General features: G+C 47.1%; 1 long non-coding RNA gene across 2 annotated transcripts in view; it reads right to left on the reverse strand.

The window, feature by feature from the left end:
* Positions 1-1,235: 1,235 nt before the first annotated feature.
* LOC142293783 (uncharacterized) overlaps positions 1,236-21,372 on the reverse strand; it is a 113,662-nt gene continuing 93,525 nt past the window's right edge. For both annotated transcript variants that reach the window (XR_012751294.1, XR_012751293.1), the window contains one exon: positions 1,236-1,556. This is a non-coding gene — a long non-coding RNA (uncharacterized LOC142293783). The remainder of the gene's footprint in view (positions 1,557-21,372) is intronic.

Genomic DNA, 21,372 nt, shown 5'->3' on the forward strand with positions numbered 1-21,372 from the left:
TATGGTGTTCTACCGGTACATGGGAAATATGGGACAGGATTAAAGGAAGAGTATTATATGGTGTTCTACCGGTACATGGGAAATATGGGAGTGGATTATAGGTAGAGTATTAGATTGTGTTATACCGGTACATGGGAAATATGGGAGTGGATTATAGGTAGGGTATTAGATGGTGTTCTACTGATACATGGGAAATATGGGAGTGGATTATAGGTAGAGTATTAGATGGTGTTCTACCGGTACATGGGAAATATGGGAGTGGATTATAGGTAGGATATTAGATGGTGTTCTACCGATACATGGGAAATATAGGAGTGGATTACAGGTAGAGTATTAGATGGTGTTCTACCGGTCCATGGGAAATATGGGAGTGGATTATAGGTAGTGTTATATGGTGTTCTACCGTTACATGGGAAATATGGGAGTGGATTAAAGGAAGAGTATTATATGGTGTTCTACCGGTACATGGGAAATATGGGACAGGATTAAAGGAAGAGTATTATATGGTGTTCTACTGGTACATGGGAAATATGGGAGTGGATTATAGGTAGAGTATTAGATTGTGTTATACCGGTACATGGGAAATATGGGAGTGGATTATAGGAAAAGTATTATATGGTGTTCTACCAGTACATGCGAAATATGGGAGAGGATTAAAGCAACAGTATTATATGGTGTTCTACCGGTACATGGGAAATATAGGAGAGGATTAAAGGAAGAGTATTATATGGTGTTCTACTGGTACATGGGAAATATGGGAGAGGATTATAGGTAGAGTATTAGATTGTGTTCTACCGGTACATGGGAAATATGGGAGAGGATTATAGGTAGAGTATTATATGGTGCTCTACCGGTATATGGGAAATATGGGAGTGGATTATAGGTAGAGTATTAGATTGTGTTCTACCTGTACATGGGAAATATGGGAGTGGATTATAGGTAGAGTATTAGATGGTGTTCTACCGGTACATGGGAAATATGGGAGTGGATTAAAGGAAGAGTATTATATGGTGTTCTACCGCTACATGGGAAATATGGGAGTGGATTACAGGTAGAGTATTAGATTGTGTTCTACCTGTACATGGGAAATATGGGAGTGGATTACAGGTAGAGTATTAGATTGTGTTCTACCTGTGTCGGGGTCGTTACGACAATACCCTCGTCCACCGTCACTCCGAATTAGTCTAATAGCGTGTGGTACCAATATAAGAAAGAGTCAGACAAGGAATCTGGTTCAATCCCAGTGCACGTGGGCGTCAGCACTCAGCAACACTGCCCTTTATTTCCTGAACACAATCTTATATACATAAATGTATAGGCGTGGAGGAGGAAAGAAAAAGGAACAGCAGGGAGGGGTTAAAGTCATATATGTCTAATTCCGGTCGTTCGTCATTGGTCCAATCATTCTTCTATAAATGGAATTATTCTTCTAGTATGTCACGTAGTTTCCAGTAAACAGGATGTCGGCCGTTAGCAAAGTTTCTGTGTCAAAATAGTCAGTTGACTGTTGGTCTAGTTTCCATGTTGAAATAGCTTCAGTGGAAAAACTTATGTTTCTGCAGAAATAAACACAAAGCGTATGAAAGCATAAAGCATATAAAAGCATGAATATAAAAAGTATATTTTTCCTTCACAATCCCCCCTAAACACAAAGTTTTTCCCTGAAAATCATCCTTTGAGACTGTCCATGCATGGGGAAAGGAGATGAATTGGGCTTTTTCATTCGTCCGCGTCAGGATAACTCCCTGGTAGAGTACCCCACACGAACCGAACACTACACTATCAGATAATGCATGGAGTTATCCCATCTTTCCCTAAACTAAATCCTTCAAATTATGATAGGGGGTGAGATTGGATTTGTTGAGCTCTGTGTATTGTTCCATTTCCTCGACCTCAGCTATGAGGGAGCCGACTTCCCCGGAGAGGAAGACGCCTGTTGGGGCGGCTTTGGTAGCTATCCTTTTATAAAGGGGAATAACGCAGCATAGAATAATCATTCCGAAAGCCACAATACCAATTATAACTAGACAAAGCTGTTGTAGGAATCCCTTCAGGCCTCCCAACCAACCTGAGAAAAAGGAGGTGTCTACTCCGGCGTTGCTCTTAAGCTCGTCCGCCAATTTATTGATCTTCCGAAGGGCCACTGTAGTCTTACCGTTTATACCTGAATTTTGTGGGATATAGGTACAACATTCTTCCCCAATCATTCCACAGACCCCTCCTTTTTCGGCCAGGATCATGTCAAGCGTAAGTCTATTCTGCAGGGTCATCTTGGTGTGAGGGCCTAATTCCTCCACTATACCCTGGAAGGCATCTCGACTATAGTTGACAAATCTTTGCTCACTGTAATACACATAATTAATCCAGTCGACATTCTTATTGATCTGTACCTGTGGGATAATGGAGGCAAAACCTGCTGCAATCTGGTTCTGAGCCTTAAACTGATCAGGAACCCCCCTTGGCACTCCAATGGCATCAATATAGACTTTGGGGTCTTCCTCATACCCCAGATGAAGTTGTTCAGTGCTTCTTTTTCTACGCCTGTCTGCAGGGGGTTCAGGATCCCAGGGTAGGATCCGGGACTTCATGGCCAGCTTTACCAGAGTACATTGGCCGGACCAGGAGGAGGGTAGTCTGGACCTGAGCTTATCGTCTCCACATAACCAATAGATGTCATACATATAATGTGTGTGGTTGTGGAGTAGATCAGTGTTCACTGCATGGTCGGATTTACAGAACCCTGGCTTGAATGTCCCTACTTGGGTACCTGTGTCACTCCTATTGTAACAAGTGTAATTGTCTGCTATGATTATTACTCCTCCAGGTACTCGGGTTCTAAGTTTCTTATGTATTAGTGGGGCGTAGTCTGGACACTCTGTTACCTCGGATCCTTTCAACATACTCATTAGGCATGTGGTGGTATTGTCGTCAGGGAGGTGGAGAGCATGCGTATATAGGTGTGTGTTGGCAGCAGCACAAGCAATACATCCCACAGAGATGTTTTGAACTCTCACATTATACCTCACCCATTCTATCAATACATTTTTCCTGGGGTTGGCTTGAGTCTCTATGGAGAATACTTCCTCCCAACTGAGGCCTGGAATGGGGATTACTTCGTTTACTGCAGCCTGTAGTTTCTCACGCGGGTTATGGATAACAGTGGGCGGAGTTTGAGTGGGTTTATCCTTTACATCTTTAAATTCAAACTGACCAACATCATAATTGATGGCTCCCATGTGTAAACCCAAAACATACTTTCCCAGGTCTCCCGATGACGGGTTCTCTATATTTATATACAAGGGAAAGCAATTTCTTTCGGCATGGCACCTTCCCCAGGGGTAAACCTTTGCTTTGGTTATGGTCATTCGGGTAAGTAGGGATCTCTCATTTTTGTCCTTCCGGTCCCTCCCCTCCTGGGGTTTATATCCCCAGTCATTTCCCGTATTCCACCCTACATCGGACCAGTAGTAGCAATTTTCATTAGCGGGGCAGGTCACACATATGTAAAATTCTCCCCTGGTCGCTGTCTCATACCACTTCTTGGTAGTGAGGCCACGACCTTTGCATTCAACTACATCACAAAAATCAAATTTGTAGGTTTGTACGGATACAGACGTAGTTACCCAGAAGGTGGTAACCTTTCCCTCTAGGGGCAATATCAAAGGCGCCCCTAGTAGGCTTATCATTATGAGGCTAATGACGGGTGCCATTTCCAGTCTTGTCCCTTTTGCAGTGAGAGGCGTGTATCCAGGTGTTCTTTCCCTCAAGTTTCACCGCCGTGGGAGTCACCAAGATTACAGTGTAAGGACCGTCAAATCGGGGCTGTAGGCAGTCTCTGCGGACAAACTTCTTCACGTACACCAGGTCACCGGGTACGAAGTCGTGGACCACTTCACCTGTGGATTCTGGGAGAGAAGCAGAGACTGTAGAGTGCGTGTAAGGCTATGTGCACACGCTGCGTTTTTTTGACGCTGCGTTTTTGTGCGTTTTTGGCCGCTAAAAACGCACAAAAACGCACCTGCGTCGAAAAAACGCGGCAAAAAACGCACGCGTTTTGCCGCGATTTGGTGCGTTTTTTTTGCTGCGTTTTGCTGCGTTTTTGCTCACTGCGTCCTTATGCGTTTTTTATCAGTGAACAAAAAAAAAAAGGTCTGATGTCATTTCCTTCTTCAATGTGTTCTTCATTCTCCACTAGTGTATGCAGAAGAGCAGACAGCTGCAGAACTACAAGGCTCAGCATCCTCGATCCAATAGTGTATGCAGGACAGCAGACAGCAGCTGTCGAACTACAAGGCTCAGCATCCTCCTTCCAATAGTGTATGCAGGAGAGCAGACAGCAGCTGTCGAACTACAAGGCTCAGCATCCTCCTTCCAGGACTGTATGCAGGATTTCTTTGCCCCCCCAAAAAAAAAAAATGACGTGGGCTTCGCCATATTTTTGTATGCTAGCCGGGTACAGCAGGCAGGTACGGGCTGCCCCCAACCCCCAGCTGCCTATTTGTACCCGGCTGGGAACCAAAAATATAGGGAAGCCCTTTTTTTTAAAATTATTTCATGAATTTCATGAAATAATTTAAAAAAAAAAATGACGTGAGCTTCGCCCCATTTTTGAGTCCAGCCGGGTACAACTAGGCAGCTGGGGATTGGAATCCACAGTGCAGGGTGCCCATGCTTTCTGGGCACCCCCCGCTGTGAATTGCAGTCCCGCAGCCACCCCAGAAAATGGCGCTTTCATAGAAGCGCCATCTTCTGGCGCTGTATCCAACTCTTCCGGCTGCCCTGATGCCGGGTGGCTAGCCGGGTAATAATGGAGTTAGGGCTAGCTGTATATTATCAGCTAGCCCTAAGCCCGAAATTCATGGTGTCACGCCAATATTAGACATGGCCACCATGAATTTCTAGTAAAGATAAAAAAAAAACACAACACACAGAAAAATATTTTTATTAGAAATAAAACACAACACAATTAGTGACTCCATCTTTATTGAAATAAAGAACCCCCCCTCCGCAGTAATCCTGGGTCAAGGGTCCCGCGCCGTCCAATCCGGATCCAATATCATCTGATCGGTTTGCTGGAAGGCAAAGCGATCAGATTATGTGTCAGGATCAAGTGCCTGAATCCCATCACACATCAGCTGATTGTATAAAAGCCGTTTATACAATCAGCAGATGCATCGGTGCAAAAAAAAAAAATAATAATAATACTCACTTATGTGCTGATTACCGGCAGCTCTTGGAGCGATGGGGCGGGAGTCTGATCCCGTCCGATCGCTGCAGCAGCTGCCGGTAATCAGCTGATGAAGTCTCCTGACGCATCCGCTGATACCGGCCGGGCGCCCGCGTCACCGCGATACTTACGATCAGCTGATGCGTCAGGTGACTGCATCAGGTGATCCATCGCCAGGTCCTGCATCCATCGGAGGTTTCCCGGCCGTCTGCACACAGCCGGAGCGGGGGTGGCGATACCGTGAGAGGAGATGGGAGCGGGCATGGCACCGGGAGTCTGCAGACAGGTGAGTATAACTTTTTTTTTTTTTTCTACTGTTAACTTTTGTTTTCGCAGCCGCTTCCACCTCCCGCCCAGACATGGCGCCGCACGGCAGCATACATGCACAGGACGGGAGGTGGAAGCGGCGGTGACTGTACCGGGAGGATTCACGCTTCTGTGTTTACTGACAGAAGGAATCCTCTTCCTGTACACGTCACTTTACTACCCACCTCCTGCGTTTATAGCTGCGTTTTTGGTCTTAAAAACGCACCAAAACGCAGCTATTTGCGTTTCTGATTGCGTCTTTCAACATCCCATTGAACTCAATGGATGAAAAGCGCAGTGAAAAACGCGGGAATAATTGACATGCTGCGTTTTTGTGGCACCACAAAAACGCAGCTGAAAAAAAACAGATGTGTGCGGACAGCAAAAATGAAAACTCATAGACTTTGCTGGGGAAGCAAAGTCCTGCAGTTTTGAGGCCAAAAACGCACCCGAAAAACGCGCAAAAACGCCGCGAAAAACGCACTGTGCGCACATAGCCTTAGAGCTGATTTGTTAGAGGACCATAGTAGGGTCAGAAGGTTAATAAAGTATTTAGGGGGGACTGTTGAGGAGAGCCATAAGATGAAATACTTAATTAACCTCTGAACATAGAGCACTGTGAGAAGTGTGTTCAATGAAATTAATTCTCTATACATAAGCCAGTCACTCTTAAGAGGAAGCCACGATGGCCCCCGATGACATCACAGACCCTACCATCAGCATGGATCCACCAGATGACGTCACTCCCATCACCATGGATCCATCCGATGACGTCATAGACCTGCCTACAATGACGCCCACCAATCAGCTCATGGACTAACACATTGTTCAACCCACTGACCAATGGACACATCCAAGTATGCTCACTGTGGGGCTGACCATGCCCCTTTGCAAGGTTATATCAGAGCAAGCTCAGTTGTAATAAAGCAGAGCATGGGCTGACTTCTGTTGAGGAAAGATGAATATCCGACTGTGTCTGATCTCATTTTTCAAGCATGCACTCGATCCACACCAATTAGACCAGGCAGTAGGCAACTAGTGATCTCTGATTAAGAGTTCACCCTAACACATGTATCCAAAAAAGAGCCATACCTTGTCTCCGGGCCAGAAAAAAGGAGAATTAAGGCGTATCTTGTCCGGATGCCTCTTCATATGGATAGAGGAGTGCAACAGGGAGGACTTGGTCTCATTTACAGAAGCGCAGATTGAGCCACGTTTGCCAAGTTCCCATCTGAGAAGTCCAAGGTGACATACAGTAGCTTGCAGGTGGCCCTCCACAAGCAGGACATAAACTGGACACCTCTGTTGCACATGATGTTAAGCGGAAGACCCTGCAGCCTGAAGATACGCTGGATGTAGTGCTTGCCCAGTCAGTGCCGTGAAATGGGCCATTTTAAAAAAACTTGTCTTCTACCACTCAGATGGTGGTGCAACCAGAGGACTATGGCAGGGCAGTGATATAGTCCATCAAAATATGCTGCCAAGGACCACCCAGCAGGAAATTTCTTTGGAGTTTTGTTGAGGGCACATGAGGGAGAGGCCAAAACAAACTCCAGAACATCTTGTTTCAGTGTTGGCCACCAATAATGCTGAAAGATCAGCTGAAGCGTGACTTGCCAGCTTGGAGCAATGACCCCATTGAAGAACTCGCTTCATTGATGCTTCTGCAAAGAACGTCTTACAGGGAGGGACAAGTCTATAGGTTCCTCAGCCTCCCGTCAACTTTCCATGGTACATAACAGTAATATTGATTCATGTAAAGTGACGGGGATTGAGAAAGTTTGCATGCCCCCTAGGGGTGGTGATCGGAGACGGATCCTGTTGAACAGAGAATCTTGGTGGATTTTCTTGTTACAGACTAGAATACCTGATGGCCTGAATTGTAGGTATGATTTAATCTATCACTATGACTAATTGGTGAATTTTTTTCAGTGATTTGCAGTGATTGGCTTGTCTGTCGAGTGGGAGTAAAGCCTGCTTTACATGTTATGATTTCGCATACGATATCGTATGCAATCGTAACCGCCCCCATTGTATGTGCGGCACGTTCAATTTGTTGAATGTGCCGCACAAACAATTAACCCCCGTCACATGTACTTACCCATCCATACGACCTCAATGTGGGCGGCGAACATCCACTTCCTGGAGTGGGAGGGATGTTCGGCGCCACAGCGACGTCACGCGGCAGCCGGCCAATAGAAGCGGAGAGGCGGAGATGAGCGGGACGTAAACATCCCGCCCACCTCCTTCCTTCCGCATTGTCGGCGGGAGCCGTGGACGCAGGTAAGCTGTCGTTCAATGTTCCCAGGGTGTCACACACTGCGATGTGTGCTGCCTCGGGAACATTGTACAACCGCACGTTCAATCTTTGAGGAATGAACAATGTGTATGCGATGAACGGATTTTCGTTTAATCGCAATTGCACGGAGGTTTTACACACTACAATCATACTTACGATGCCGAATGAGCGTCACTTACGACGTGACCCCGCCGACACATCGTAAGATTTATTGTAGCGTGTAAAGCACCCTTAACAGGATGTGAGATAAGACACTAAAGGGGGCTTTACACGCTACGATATCGTTAATGTTTTGTCGTCGGGGTCAAGTTGTTAGTGACGCACATCCGGCGTCATTAACGATATCGCAGCGTGTGACACTGACCAGCGACCTTAAGCGACCTCAAAAATGGTGAAAATCATTCACCATGGAGAGGTCGTCCCAAACTCAAAAATCGGTAAGGGTTGTTTATCCAGGTGGTTCATCGCTCATGCGGCAGGACACATCGCTATGTGTGACACCGCAGGAGCGAGGAACGTCTCCTTACCTACCGCCGGCCACAATGAGGAAGAAAGAAGGTGGGTGGGATGTTACGTCCTGCTCATCTCCGCCCCTCCGCTTTGATTGGCCGGCCGCTTAGTGACGTTGCGGTGACGTCGCTGTGATGCCGAACGTCCCTCCCCCTTGAAGGAGGGATTGTTCGGCAGTCACAGCAACGCCGCCGACCAGGTAAGTATGTGTGACGCTGCCGTAGCGATATTGTTCGCTACGGCAGCGATCACAAACAATCGCATGCGCGATGGGGGCGGGTACTTACACACTCGCTATCGCTACAAATTGCTAGCGATATCGCTACCGTGTAAAGCCCCCTTAAGTGCATGTGCTGTTTGGTATGCGATGATTAAGGACGCCATTGTCCGAAAAATGTTTGCTTTTTTTTGAGTGCCATCTTCCTATGGTTTTAATTAATATTATTGGAATAAAATTTGTATGGTTTTTACATCGTTGGATGCCTTCTTTTTTCTTATAGTCATTGGATTTCACAAGCATCTTTCATGACTTCGCTCGCTGTGGAAAGTGGTGAGCTGACTCGTTTGCCTCTGACTAAACTATTTTTCTACAAGTCTATAGGAGCCATCGGCAACATCCTGGAAGGCTCGATAAAATGCTGAAGCACCTTCTCTTGATCGGCTGATAGAAACGTCCAAGACCAAGCACCTTGGCCTTGATGTTCTCAGCCGGACAGAAAAGCACAATGAAGACAAAGCACGTGTAGTACAATGACCACCATGCTTGGCGCAGATTAAACCTCTGAGCCGACTGAAGGTAGGCCAAGTTTTTGTGGTTGTTGCAGATGATTGCTAACAGGTCTTGTTCGCCAATCAAGTAGTTGTACTCGGCAGGAGAGAAGGCCCTGGAAAAGAATCCACAAGTTACCATCTTACCCGCAGCAGACTTCTGCATGAGGGCTGCACTGGCACCAGAGGACAAAGCATGTACTTCAAGGATGAACTGCTTACTAATCTCTGGTCTATGCAGTACCAGAGCTGAAGAGAAGGCCTGCTTGAGGGTGACAAATGCGTCTTCCATTTCTGGAGTCCACACCTTGGAATTCCCACCCCATAGTGGCCGTCACACATATTGAAGGCCGTCTTCCATTCCTCACCCGACCGTATCCAGATTAGGGTGTACACACCACAGAGGTTGAGTTGGAGAAAATTCTGGAACCTCATAGCTAGTCGAAAAATTCCGGTATTAGCGGCAGCGGGTATTTATTCTTGACTGTAATTTGGTTGAGACCTCTGTAGTTAATACATGGCTGAAGAGATCCATCCTTTTTTTTTTACAAAGCAGAATCCAGCTCCAGCCAGTGAGGAGCACTTTTGGATGATTCCCTTTACCAAATTCTCCTTAATGTATTTGGATATGGCTTGGGCCTCAGCCTGAGACAGAGGGTAGATACGACCACAAGGTGAGTTGAACTGGAAAGGAGATAAATAGGACAGTCATATGGCCTGTGTCACGGCAAGATCTCAGCCTCTTTTTTGTCAAAGATGTAGGCGTAGGCCCAGTAGGCAGACAGCAGCCCTGGAAGATTAGAGGGTCTCACACGCGACCAAGCAGGTTGCACGGAAATGAGACAACTTTCATGGCAGGAGTAACCCCACCTGAGTATCTCTCCAGTCCAACACCGGTTTATGTTTCTGAAGCCACAGCAGGCCCAGTAACAGTGGATGCGACATTCCCAGTAACACGTGGAAAGCGATCTTCTCCACATGCAGCATTCCCACCCAAAGGACAACTTGCTCGTCAACGAACTGGATAGCCTCGGACAGGGGCTTCCCATCAAGGGAGTGGCTGCAGCTGAGATTACAACTATCTGCTAGATCTCTGCAGGATAGAAATTCACCTTAATTCCTTCAGTACCGGATGGAACTAATTATGCTCCATATCAGTGTAAACAATGACACTAAAGCAGATCTGTGATCAACAATACATTATGTCCTTCTGATCCCAGATCCCTTCAAAATGGCATCAGTTACATTTACGCCAGAGATATACTTTAGTCTCTGACCGGAATAACACTTCTGATGATGTGCTAATTCATTAAGTGGTGTGCGCCTCTTAATTCATTAAGTGCATTTTACTTGTGCATGTCCCTTCATTAAGATAATAGGGGTACTCTGTCTCCTTAACAATGTCAACAATATCAGCTAGCTGCCTCCGCTGTGCTGAATCTCTACCCCTCATTTCCTTAGCCTCCTTCTGTAGGTCACTTCTCATCTGAAAAACCTTCCCTTTTTCTATATACTGCATTTGACATCAATGCACTGTGATGTCAGCAGTGAACAGATATCCACACAGAGAAATATAAAGGCTATATCCGATGCTGCTATTGCTGAGCAAACAGAGTCTGACCTCCTACATAGCAGGAGAAAAAGGAGCAGCACATTATACCTGATAACAACCATCATATTTCTCATAAATTTCTTCTATTGCACTCTGTTCTGCTGTATATTTATTATAACAAAATTGGTTGAGTCCCTTTCAAAGCACCATACTATTCTCTGAGCATTTCTTCTTGGCACAGTAAGTACAGTGTGTAGTGTATTATGATTTTTTACAACATTATCTGCACAGTTCAATAAGACCAGAATTTTTAATGTCAATTTAATATAGGCATCACTGAAGTAAGGTGTACCTCAGATATTGAGAGTACATTCCTGCCATCAATTTTTTGAGATTGATAGGTGGATTTCTCCACGATTCTTCCTGCATAAGCTTTGCTCACTTTGGTGAAGCTAGCTAAGACTGAGGGAATATTTGCGCAAAAAAACTTCACAAAGTGTTTCTTGCCAGGTGAATACACTTTAATAAATCAAGCCCTTCAACTAGAATTATTTTAGTCTGGGGAGGCTTTGTGTGTGATGATATCTTTGAAGAAACAGTGTATGAGGCTATTATTTTTGGATATATCTGCTTCATTTCAATGCCTACCCAATCCATCACCAAATCCTGGATCCACCTTTGGCTCATGGTGCCAACTATATAGAGCAGACAAAATAGTGGACGTTTTTAGGTGAAAAGAGAGATTATATCTGTGACTAAATATTACATTGAAGGGGTGTAGAAGGAGGGGAGTGATACCTGGGGAAGAAATTATCATTTTTCCTAAGACATTCTCTACCAAAGGCAAGTCTTGGTTATTAATGTGATGTGTTCAATTTAAATGAGACCTCCTTTGCATCAGTACAGAGCTGGATGTCTATCAGTGCCGGGGCACTTACCATGTACCGAGGGGTGACTGAAACTACTTGTGCCTCTATGACTGAAACCCGAGACTGCCGGAAAGAATTACAAGTACATTCCTCTCTTTAAGACCCGTTTCACACGTCAGTGAAAAACACAGACGTTCTTCACTGACGTGTAAAACACGCACATGTCCCTCCGTGTGCCGTGATTCACGGCACACGTGGGTTGTCTAAGTGCAATCCGGGCTCCGTTCTCCGTGGTCCGTGATTGCACATAGAGATTAACTCACCTGTGCGCGCTCCCGCTCTCCATGGTGCTGAACGCTCCCACGGTGCAGCATCCGGCCAGCGCTGACCCCCACAGCAGCTGCTTCCGGGTCGGCTGTGTCGTGCATTCATGAATATGCATGACAGTAATGAGCCGGCTGAGAAGCAGCAGGCAGAACAGGCTGCAGACAGCGCCGCTGAAGCCGGGTGAGTAAAAATTATTTTTATTTTATATGCACGTTTTTTTCTGGCACGTGTTTCACGGATCACACCACTGCGTGGTCCGTGGGACATCAGTGATGCCATAAAAAAATGGAAGTGTCTCCGTGCGGCAATCACGGACACGTGGGTACGCTGCATGGAGACAAGGTCAGTGAAAAATCACTGATGTGTGAGCAGACCCATTGATTATAATGGGTCTGCATAAGTCAGTGATTCTGGTACGTAGAAAAAAAAACACATACGTACCAGAATCACTGACGTGTGAAACAGGCCTAAGGCTCCCTTCACACGTCCGTGAAAATCACGCACGTTTCATGGACGTGTCAAAGGTGCGTTTCCCCTCCGTGTGACGTGTTTATGGCACTACATGTGTTCTCAGTGTGTTATCCGTGATAACACATGGAGAACGGGAACTTTCCACTCACCTGTCCCTGGCGTCGCTGTCTGTGGTGCTGATCTTCAGTCTCCAGCCCTGCCAACTCCCTGCTGCTGCCGCTTCCGCCGCAGTGAAGTGAATATTAAATGAGCATAATGAGCGGCGGCCGGCAGCAAGTGACAGCAGCGGCAGAGACAGGAGGGCTGGAGAAGGTGAGTAAAGTTTTGTTATTTTTTTCTCTGAGATGTGTGTTTCTCCGGCGCGTTTCACACAGGACCGCATCCACACTACATCCGTGTGGTACGGGTGCGGGCCGTGTGACACCCGTGCTGCCGGAGAAAAACGGACATGTATCCGTGTGGAGCACATGGGCTCATGTCTCGTGCGTGCACATAAACCCATTGATTTTAATGTGTTTACGTGTGCCCGTGTCTTCGGTACATGCGGGCACGGACCTAGCACATACCGGAGACACGTACGTGTGAAGGGGGCCTAAGGCTGGACTCACACGAGAGTATGGCATCCGATGCGAGAACATTGGATGTGATATGCTAATGACCTGCTGCGAGCGTGAGCCGAGTTTCATGTGACTGTGACCCGATTTTGCAATCGGGTCACAGCTGTGAAGCTGAGGGCAGGCGTTGGGGAGGAGAGGGAGGGGTTAATCTCCCCATCTCCTCCATTGTCAGACTGTGCGTATATCACACTGCACTGGGATAACATCTGAGTGCAGTCCGATGTTTCTCTCGTACCCATTCAAGTGATACGGCTTTCACAGAAAATCGCAGCATGCTGCTACTTTTCTCGCATCCACAATCTGGATGCGAGAAAAGCTGAGTAACTGCTCGCCCTCATTGACTAGCATTGGTCAGAGTGGAATGCGAGATTTTCTCGCATTGCACTTGTGACGCCCTGGACTATTCGGGTCGTCACAGGGTTCTGCACAATCTGCTCTTCCCATGCAGGACTCAAACCCCCCTGCCTCCATCAGCATTCACAAATCCCAGATACACCTTGCACCACACCCTGTCAGGCACACCAGTGGGCTGCTTAAGCAGGAATAGGGCCGCCCACCTAGGGGTCAGGCAGGGAGATGGGAGATGTCAAGTCAGTTCAGTGGTGACCCTCGAGCTGTGTGAAGCTCTGAGGAAGCTGGGAGTTGTAGATCCCAGGGGAGAAGCAGACTAAGTCACAGACGGTGATAGGGACCTAGAGCAGTCGGACCCCCGTCACAGGGGATTAAGGCTAGGTGCTTGGAACCCATCAAGGAGGATGGTCAGCAGCCTGGTCCTAGCATCGGTCCGGGACCGAAGGCACGTCGGGGTACACGGACCCTAGGTCAGTGAGAAGCTTCAGGCGACCCGGCAATTAACCTGTGGAGGACAGGGCCTTTATGGACTGTTCCCACGAAGCTCAGAGATCGGGGGCACTAACGCAACGAGGGGGATAGGGCTTTCCTAGCAAGCGGCCCACTGAAATCCCAAGCGTGAGCTCCTGAGAGCAGGCTCCTTCACTTAGCCACAGTGGGGAGCGGGGCCTGGAAAGCTCCAAGCTACCGGGCCACAACAGACAATCCAAATTGGCGCCAGGAGGCAGGTTATAGCCCACCAGGCAGTGCTGCAGGGGACGGGACCCAGACAAGCTCCCCTCAGGAGCAGCGGCAGTCAGAGACTTGCTTTACCCTGTTGTCAGCGTCTGCTTCACTGCTGAGTGAGTACCCGACTGACCCCTGCACTGCATCCCTGCATCACCATCCGGAGTCCCAGGGCCTACCCCTACCCGTGGAGAGTAACGTCATCTTGCTGCCCCACTCTATCACCCCAGGTACTCCCAACGGCAGTGGCGGTACTCCCAGTTACCGCACACCATGTGTGACATCACGAACTATACCTTTTCCCCTGTAAATACACGCCTTCTACATTTGAGTGTGGCCCCTAGCCCCCGGGTCCGGAGACCCTTGAGCCACGAGTAATCACCACCCCCAGATCCGAGCGGTTCTATCCGCTGTAGGGGCGGCACACACAATCCGATTTCAACGCTCGTGTGAGCGTACCCTAAGTGCGGTAACCAGCCAGTCTAAGAATGCTATTAATTTGCAGATTAACCCCATATCTGCATGTTAATATCCTTTTTTTGACATCCCTTTAAAATTATGTGCACTAACCTCTTGAAGAAAATCTGTCACCTTCAAAAATAGTATTTACTTGCAGATTTATTGGTAATCTGCAGGTACAAGCATTTAAACTATGTCTTGGTTACTGCATCCCTCCCAACTAGAGTTGAGCGCGGTTCGCGGTTTGAGGTTCTCCAGTTCGCGGCTCGAGTGATTTTGGGGGCTGTTCTAGATCGAACTAGAACTCAAGCTTTTTGCTTAAGCCCGAGAGTTCTAGATACGTTCGAGAACGGTTCTAGCAGCAAAAAGCAGGGCTTTTTACAGCTACAGTGTGCAGGAGCCATCGCTGGCAGCCTGCCAGAAGCTGGTAACCAAGATAAACATCGGACATCCAAGCAAAGCGCTTTGGTTAGTAACCCGATGTTTATCCTAGTTACGTGCAGGAAGCCCACACTTCCCCGCTCAGCTCACTCCGCCCCCTCCTGCACGCGGCATGTACACATACATACACACACACACACACGTCCCCAGCCATGCAGTCCACGACACTGACATCCTCCTGGCACTCTGCACACATGGTCCCGCTCGGCTTACCTGCGGTGATGAAGTCCCGACCTCAGGGCTGTCACTGTCCTCCATGGCCGCCGCTTGTCACATCACCTTCTCTCGCTTCCGACCCGAGACTGACTAGCGGTGACGTCACGGGCCTCTCGCAATACTTGGCTGTGAAGGTCATTGAACTCAGTGACAGGTGCTGTCAGCAGTGCAGGAGATCAGCGCAGATAATGTACCTCGCTGACAGCAGCACTTGTCATGCCCTGCAGTGACCTGGGCTGACCCATTGATGTTAGCTCAGGTCACTGCATAGACTGGGACAGTGTGGATCGTCATGGCAACCCCTTGGATTACACCAGACCTGGATTTGTTTTTCTTTCTAATAAATTGGTTAAAGAGGAAATGTATTGGGGAGTGTTTTTTCAAATAAAAATGTGTTTGTCGTCTATTTTTTTTTATTACTGACTGGGTTGGTGATGTAGGGTATCTGATTGACGCCTGACCTCACCAACCCCAGGGCTTGATGCCAGGTAACATTACACATCTGGTATTAACCCCATATATTACCCCATTTGCCACCGCACCAGGGCGCGGGATGAGCTGGGGCGAAGCACCAGGATTGGCACATCTAATGGATGTGCCACTTCTGGGGCGGCTGCGGCCTGCTATTTTTAGGCTGGGGAGAGTCCAATAACCATGGACCTCCCTAATCTGAGAATATCAGACCCCAGCTGTCTGCTTTGCCTTGGCTGGTGATCCAATTATGGGGGTACCCCTACGTGTTTTGTTTTTTTTAATTATTTATTTAATTTAAAATAACAGCGTGGGGTGCCCTCAGTTTTGGATTACCAGCCAAGGTGAGGTTGCCAGCTGTGGTCTGCAGGCTGCAGCCGTCTGCTTTACCCTAGCTGGCTACAAAAATAGGGGGAACCCTACGTCATTTTTTTTTTCATTTTTTTGGCTAAATACAAAGCCAAGCACCCCTTAATGCCACATGAAAGGCACCAAAGGGTGCAAAATTACAAAATGCAGGAGAGTGGGACATTGTGTCTTTCTGCCATTATAATGACAGAAAAGACTGATATGAAGTGCACAAGCACAAGAAAATCACCAGAGCGCTCTACGCTGTGAAAAGCAGTAGAAAATGGCACTGGAGTGAACATGTGACCGCCTCATGTAGGATGAAGCTATGGATCCTGGGTAAATTTATGCATTTACCCTCCTTCAGTTTTTTTGCAGTACACAAAAAAAACGGAAGGCACATGGATGACAAACAGATGACATACGGACCGTCTACGGAACGGAAACGGATGCCACACGGATGCACCCGTGAAAAAAACGGACTGTTTTTTGCAGAATGCAAAAATGGATCGGTCGTGTTAATGTAGCCTTATTCTGATCTGCCGTTTTTAAACAGCAGGCAGAAATAAGTGAATAACGCCCCCCAGCGTCAGAAAATCTCCGGGGTTTCAGGGCTAGCTGAGACCCTGGAGATCATGATTCAGGACGGTTTTTCCGGTCCCCGCTCACGTGATCACAGGTATACACCGTACACCGATGATCACGTTACAGTAAATGACAGTGCCGGTAAAAAATTATTTATCTCCCATCTGGCATGAACAAACATGATAAATCTCCTCCCCGGTCCCCTCCGGTCCCCCGGTGTCGCCAAAGTGCCCCCCCTGATGCCCTCCCAGAAATCCAAGATGGCCGCACGCACAGCAGCGCGCCGGCCGCATTCACCCTACTCCTCTGATTTCTGTCGCATGTGCCATGACACATGCGATAGAAAACTCCTCCCCAGGCCCTGCCAGGTCACCCCCTATAACCCCACCGGTGTTCCCCGGTGTCCCACGGTACCTGTGCAGCGTTGATCCCCCCACGGCCCTCTCCTTCACAATAGACGCTGCCGCATGCACAGAGCGCCTGTCAGCTCAGCTTCCTGTGTTCAGACACAGTGAGTGGTGGTTATGCATCTGTAAGCTAAATGGGCGGCACGGTGGCTCAGTGGCTAGCACTGCAGTCTTGCAGCGCTGAGGTCCTGGGTTCAATTCACACCAAGGACACCATCTGGAAGGCTTTTGTATGTTCTCCCCGTGTTTGTGTGGGTTTCCTCTGGGTACTCCGGTTTCCTCCCACACTCCAAAGACATACAGCGCTATGGAATTAATAACGCTATATAAATGAATAAATTATTATTATTACTGCAATGCCCTGCTCATGAGGTAAGGAACATAATTGATCAGGAGAGCTGTATACTACATTTCCAAATGGAGGGATTTGCTTTTATAGTTTCCCTGCTGAACGACTACCAAACATGAGAGTCCGTTATACGCCACAAGAAAACACATCTAAATAGCGAGCTCTGTTGTTAAGTATTCATTCAACTGGATAACTGGACTTAAAGGGGTATTCCATCTCCAAGATCCTATCCCCAATATATAGTAGGTGGAATAGCAATAATATCAGCAAATACCAATATTTGGAAATGTAGAATAGTTCTGATTAGGCATGCCCTTACCTCATGAGCAGGGCATTGCAGCTTTGGTAGCAACCATTACGACATGGACTCTGCTGCTGTGGACCCGGGGAGAGTGAGTGCAGATTCATTGCACCCACACTCCTCACATGAAGGGTCTGCACTCCTAGAAAATGGGGGATACGTTCTCTGAGTGTCTTCCCCCCATATTCTAGACAGTCCAGAGTCGTCGTGGGACCCCTTTATTTTTTTTCTTACAATAAATTGGTGAAAGAGGAAATGTTTTGGGGACTGTTTTTCAAATAAATTTCTTTTGTCGATTTTTTTTTGTTAGTACTGACAGTTTATGATGTTGGGTATCTAATAGACGCCATGACATCACAAACTGCTGGGCTTGATGTCAGGTGACCTTACAGCTAGTATCAACCCGATTTATTATCCCGTTTGCCACTGCACCAGGGCACGGGATGAGCTGGGGTGAAGCGCCAGGATTGGCGCATCTAGTGGATGCGCCACGTCTGGGGTGCCTGTGGCCTGCTATTTTTAGGCTGTGAAGGCCCAATAACTATGGACCTTCCCACCCTGAGAATACCAGACCACAGCTGTCCGCTTTATCTTGGCTGGTGATCCAATTTGGGGGGGACCCTACTTTTTTTGTGTAATTATTAATATTTATAAAATAATTATAAAAAAAGAGCCTGGGGGGACCTCCACATTGGATCCCCAACCACGGTAAAGCTGCCAGCTGTGGTTTTCAGGCTACAGCCGTCTGCTTTACCCTAGCTGGCTATCAAAAATGGGGGGACCCAACGTCATTTTTTTTTAACTATTTTTTAAATAGAAAAAATTAATGGGCTTCCCTGTATTTTGATTGCCAAGCAAGGTAACGGCAGGCAGATGGGGGTGGCAACCCATAGCTGTCTGCTTTATCTGCGCTGAGAATCAAAAATACCGCGGAACGCTACGTCATTTTTTTTAAAGATTTATTTTTACAGCACTGTGATGTCCAGCAATCAAAATACAGGGAAGCCCATTTTGTTTTTAGTTATTTAAATAAATAATTAAAAAAAATATATATGGGCTCCCGCTGCATTTTTTGTATTGCTAGCTAAGGGTAATCCAAGCAGCTACTGGCTGGTAACCCCCACTGCTTGGTGTTACCTTCACTGGCAATGGAAAATCCAGGGAAGCATTTTTTTTGCCAAAAAACTACAAAAAAAGGACGTGAGCTTCGCCATATTTTTGTATGCTAGCCAGGTATAGCAGGCAGGTGCTGGAAGAGTTGGATACAGCGCCAGAAGATGGCGCTTCTATGAAAGTGCCATTTTCTGAGGCGGCTGCAGACTGCAATTCGCAGCAGTGGGGCCCAGAAAGCTCAGGCCAACCTGTGCTGCGGATTCCAATCCCCAGCTGCCTAGTTGTACCTGGCTGGACACAAAAATGGGGCGAAGCCTACGTCATTTGTTTTCTAATTATTTCATGAAATTCATGAAATAATAAAAAAAGGGCTTCCCTTTATTTTTGGTTCCCAGCCAGGTACAAATAGGCAACTGGGGGTTGGGGGCAGCCGTACCTGCCTGCTGTACCTGGCTAGCATACAAAAATATGGCGAAGCCCACATAATTTTTTCAGGGGGCAAAAAACTTCTACATACAGTCCTGGATGGAGATGGCTGAGCCTTGTAGTTCTGCAGCTGCTGTCTGTCTGTATGGAGAAGAGCAGACAGCAGCTGCAGAACTACAAGGCTCAGCATACTCCATCCAGGACTGTATGCAGAATTTTTTTGCCCACCAAAAAAATGACGTGGGCTTCGCCATATTTTTGTATGCTAGCCAGGTACAGCAGGCAGCCACGGGCTGCCTCCAACCCCCAGTTGCCTATTTGTACCCGGCTGGGAACCAAAAATATAGGGAAGCCCGTTTTTTTTAATTATTTCACTTATTTCATGAAATAATTAAAAAACAAATGACGTGGGCTTCGCCCCATTTTTGTGTCCAGCCGGGTACAACTAGGCAGCTGGGGATTGTAATCCGCAGCACAGGTTAGCCCGAGGTTTCTGGGTGCCTCTGCTGCAAATTGCAGTCCGCAGCCGCCCCAGAAAATGGCGCTTTCATAGAAGCGCCATCATCTCGCGCTGTATCCAACTCTTCCAACAGCCCTGAAGCCGGGTGGCTTGTTGGGTAATAATGAGTTAATACTAGCTTTGTTTTACTAGCTAGTATTGAGCCAGAGATTCTTAATGTCAGGCACGTTTGACCCGGCCATTAAGAATCTCCAATAAAGGGTTAAAAAAAAGACACCACACAGAGAAAAAATACTTTAATAGAAATAAATACACAGACACATTAGAGACTCCATCTTGATTACCCCCTGTCAGCCCTCCACGATCCATGGTCTTTTGTCTTTCTCGTTCAACAAATGCAGCTCTGCACAGGAAGCAGCGTGCAGCCTTTACTCCGTGAGAGATCAGTGCTGCTGGCGGTGACAGACGCGTTACCATAGCAACAGGGCTCCGATCATGTGATTCCCGGAGCCGCGGTTAGCGGTGACGTCACCGCTAACTGCGTTGCTATGGCAACGGTGATCTCCGTTAATGACCAGCTGTGTCAGCCGGTCCCTAACGGAACGGGGAGTCGACCGTGTGCTAGAGCATGTCGCCGGTACACGGCGATACACAAATGTGCACCGTGTACCGGAGAGTGCAATGACAGGTCCTACATGACGCGTCATAGTCATGTGACCAGTCTGTAGCCAATGAGATAATAGCCACGTGACTGGTCACATGGCTATTTTGACGTCACGATAGGTCTTGCATCACTGCTGGCAGTGCTGGTCACCGGGAGGATTCAGCGATCATCGGATGGAATAGCAGCAGGAGACAGAGTGCAGGAGGGATCGCGGGGACCGGTAAGTGTTATGGCAATGTTTATTAACTGTATGTGTACATTTATAATGCGTTTTTATGTGTTTGTGATTGCCTCCCATTATATCCTATTGGTTCGAGTTCGGTTCGTCGAACGTTCGCCGCACTGAACTCGAACGAGACCTCCGTTCGACGAACCGAACTCGAGCCGAACCGCGGCTGGTTTGCTCATCTCTACTCCCAACCTTTGAAGAACAGAAAGAGGGATAAAGCTTGCGACACGTAGTGTGTCGTGACAAATTTTTACCTCGCCTCTTGCCGCACCCCAAATCACACCCATTTGGCAGTGAGGGATGTTCAGCAGACACCTTGGACTGTTCATTCACTCATAGTCGTATCTGCCAGAACTTTCTCATTTTTATGTAGCTTCACTATATGACATGTTGCTTTTTTGTCTGTAAGGCCATGTATACACATTGCAGAAATACTGTGTTTTTTGTTTTCTGCTGCTGTCTGCACCAAACTACACAATAATAATATTCCCTGATTATTGCATTTTTGCTGCATTTTTAATGACTTTTCCCCATTATTTCATGTGTTTTTGGTGCAGATGTGAAGCTGCAGTTTTAAATGTTTTTATAGTACAGAAAAGCTTTGATTCTGCACCAAAAAAGTAACTGCAGTTTTTTACATGTTTTTTTTGGCTCCACATAGAGAAAAAAACACCAAAACTGCAGAGTTCAGCGCTGTATTTTCATGGAATCACATCCACTTTGCTTGGACAATTAAACACAGCAGAATATATATGTAAAAAAAAAAAGCAGCAGAAAAAAATGCAACATTTAAGCTACATATGAACATGGACTAAAGGGGGCTTTACACGCTACAATATCGTTAATGTGTTATTGTCGGGGTCACGTTGTTAGTGACGCA

This window comes from Anomaloglossus baeobatrachus, chromosome 1 (assembly GCF_048569485.1).
Source record: "Anomaloglossus baeobatrachus isolate aAnoBae1 chromosome 1, aAnoBae1.hap1, whole genome shotgun sequence".
NCBI lineage: Eukaryota > Metazoa > Chordata > Amphibia > Anura > Aromobatidae > Anomaloglossus > Anomaloglossus baeobatrachus.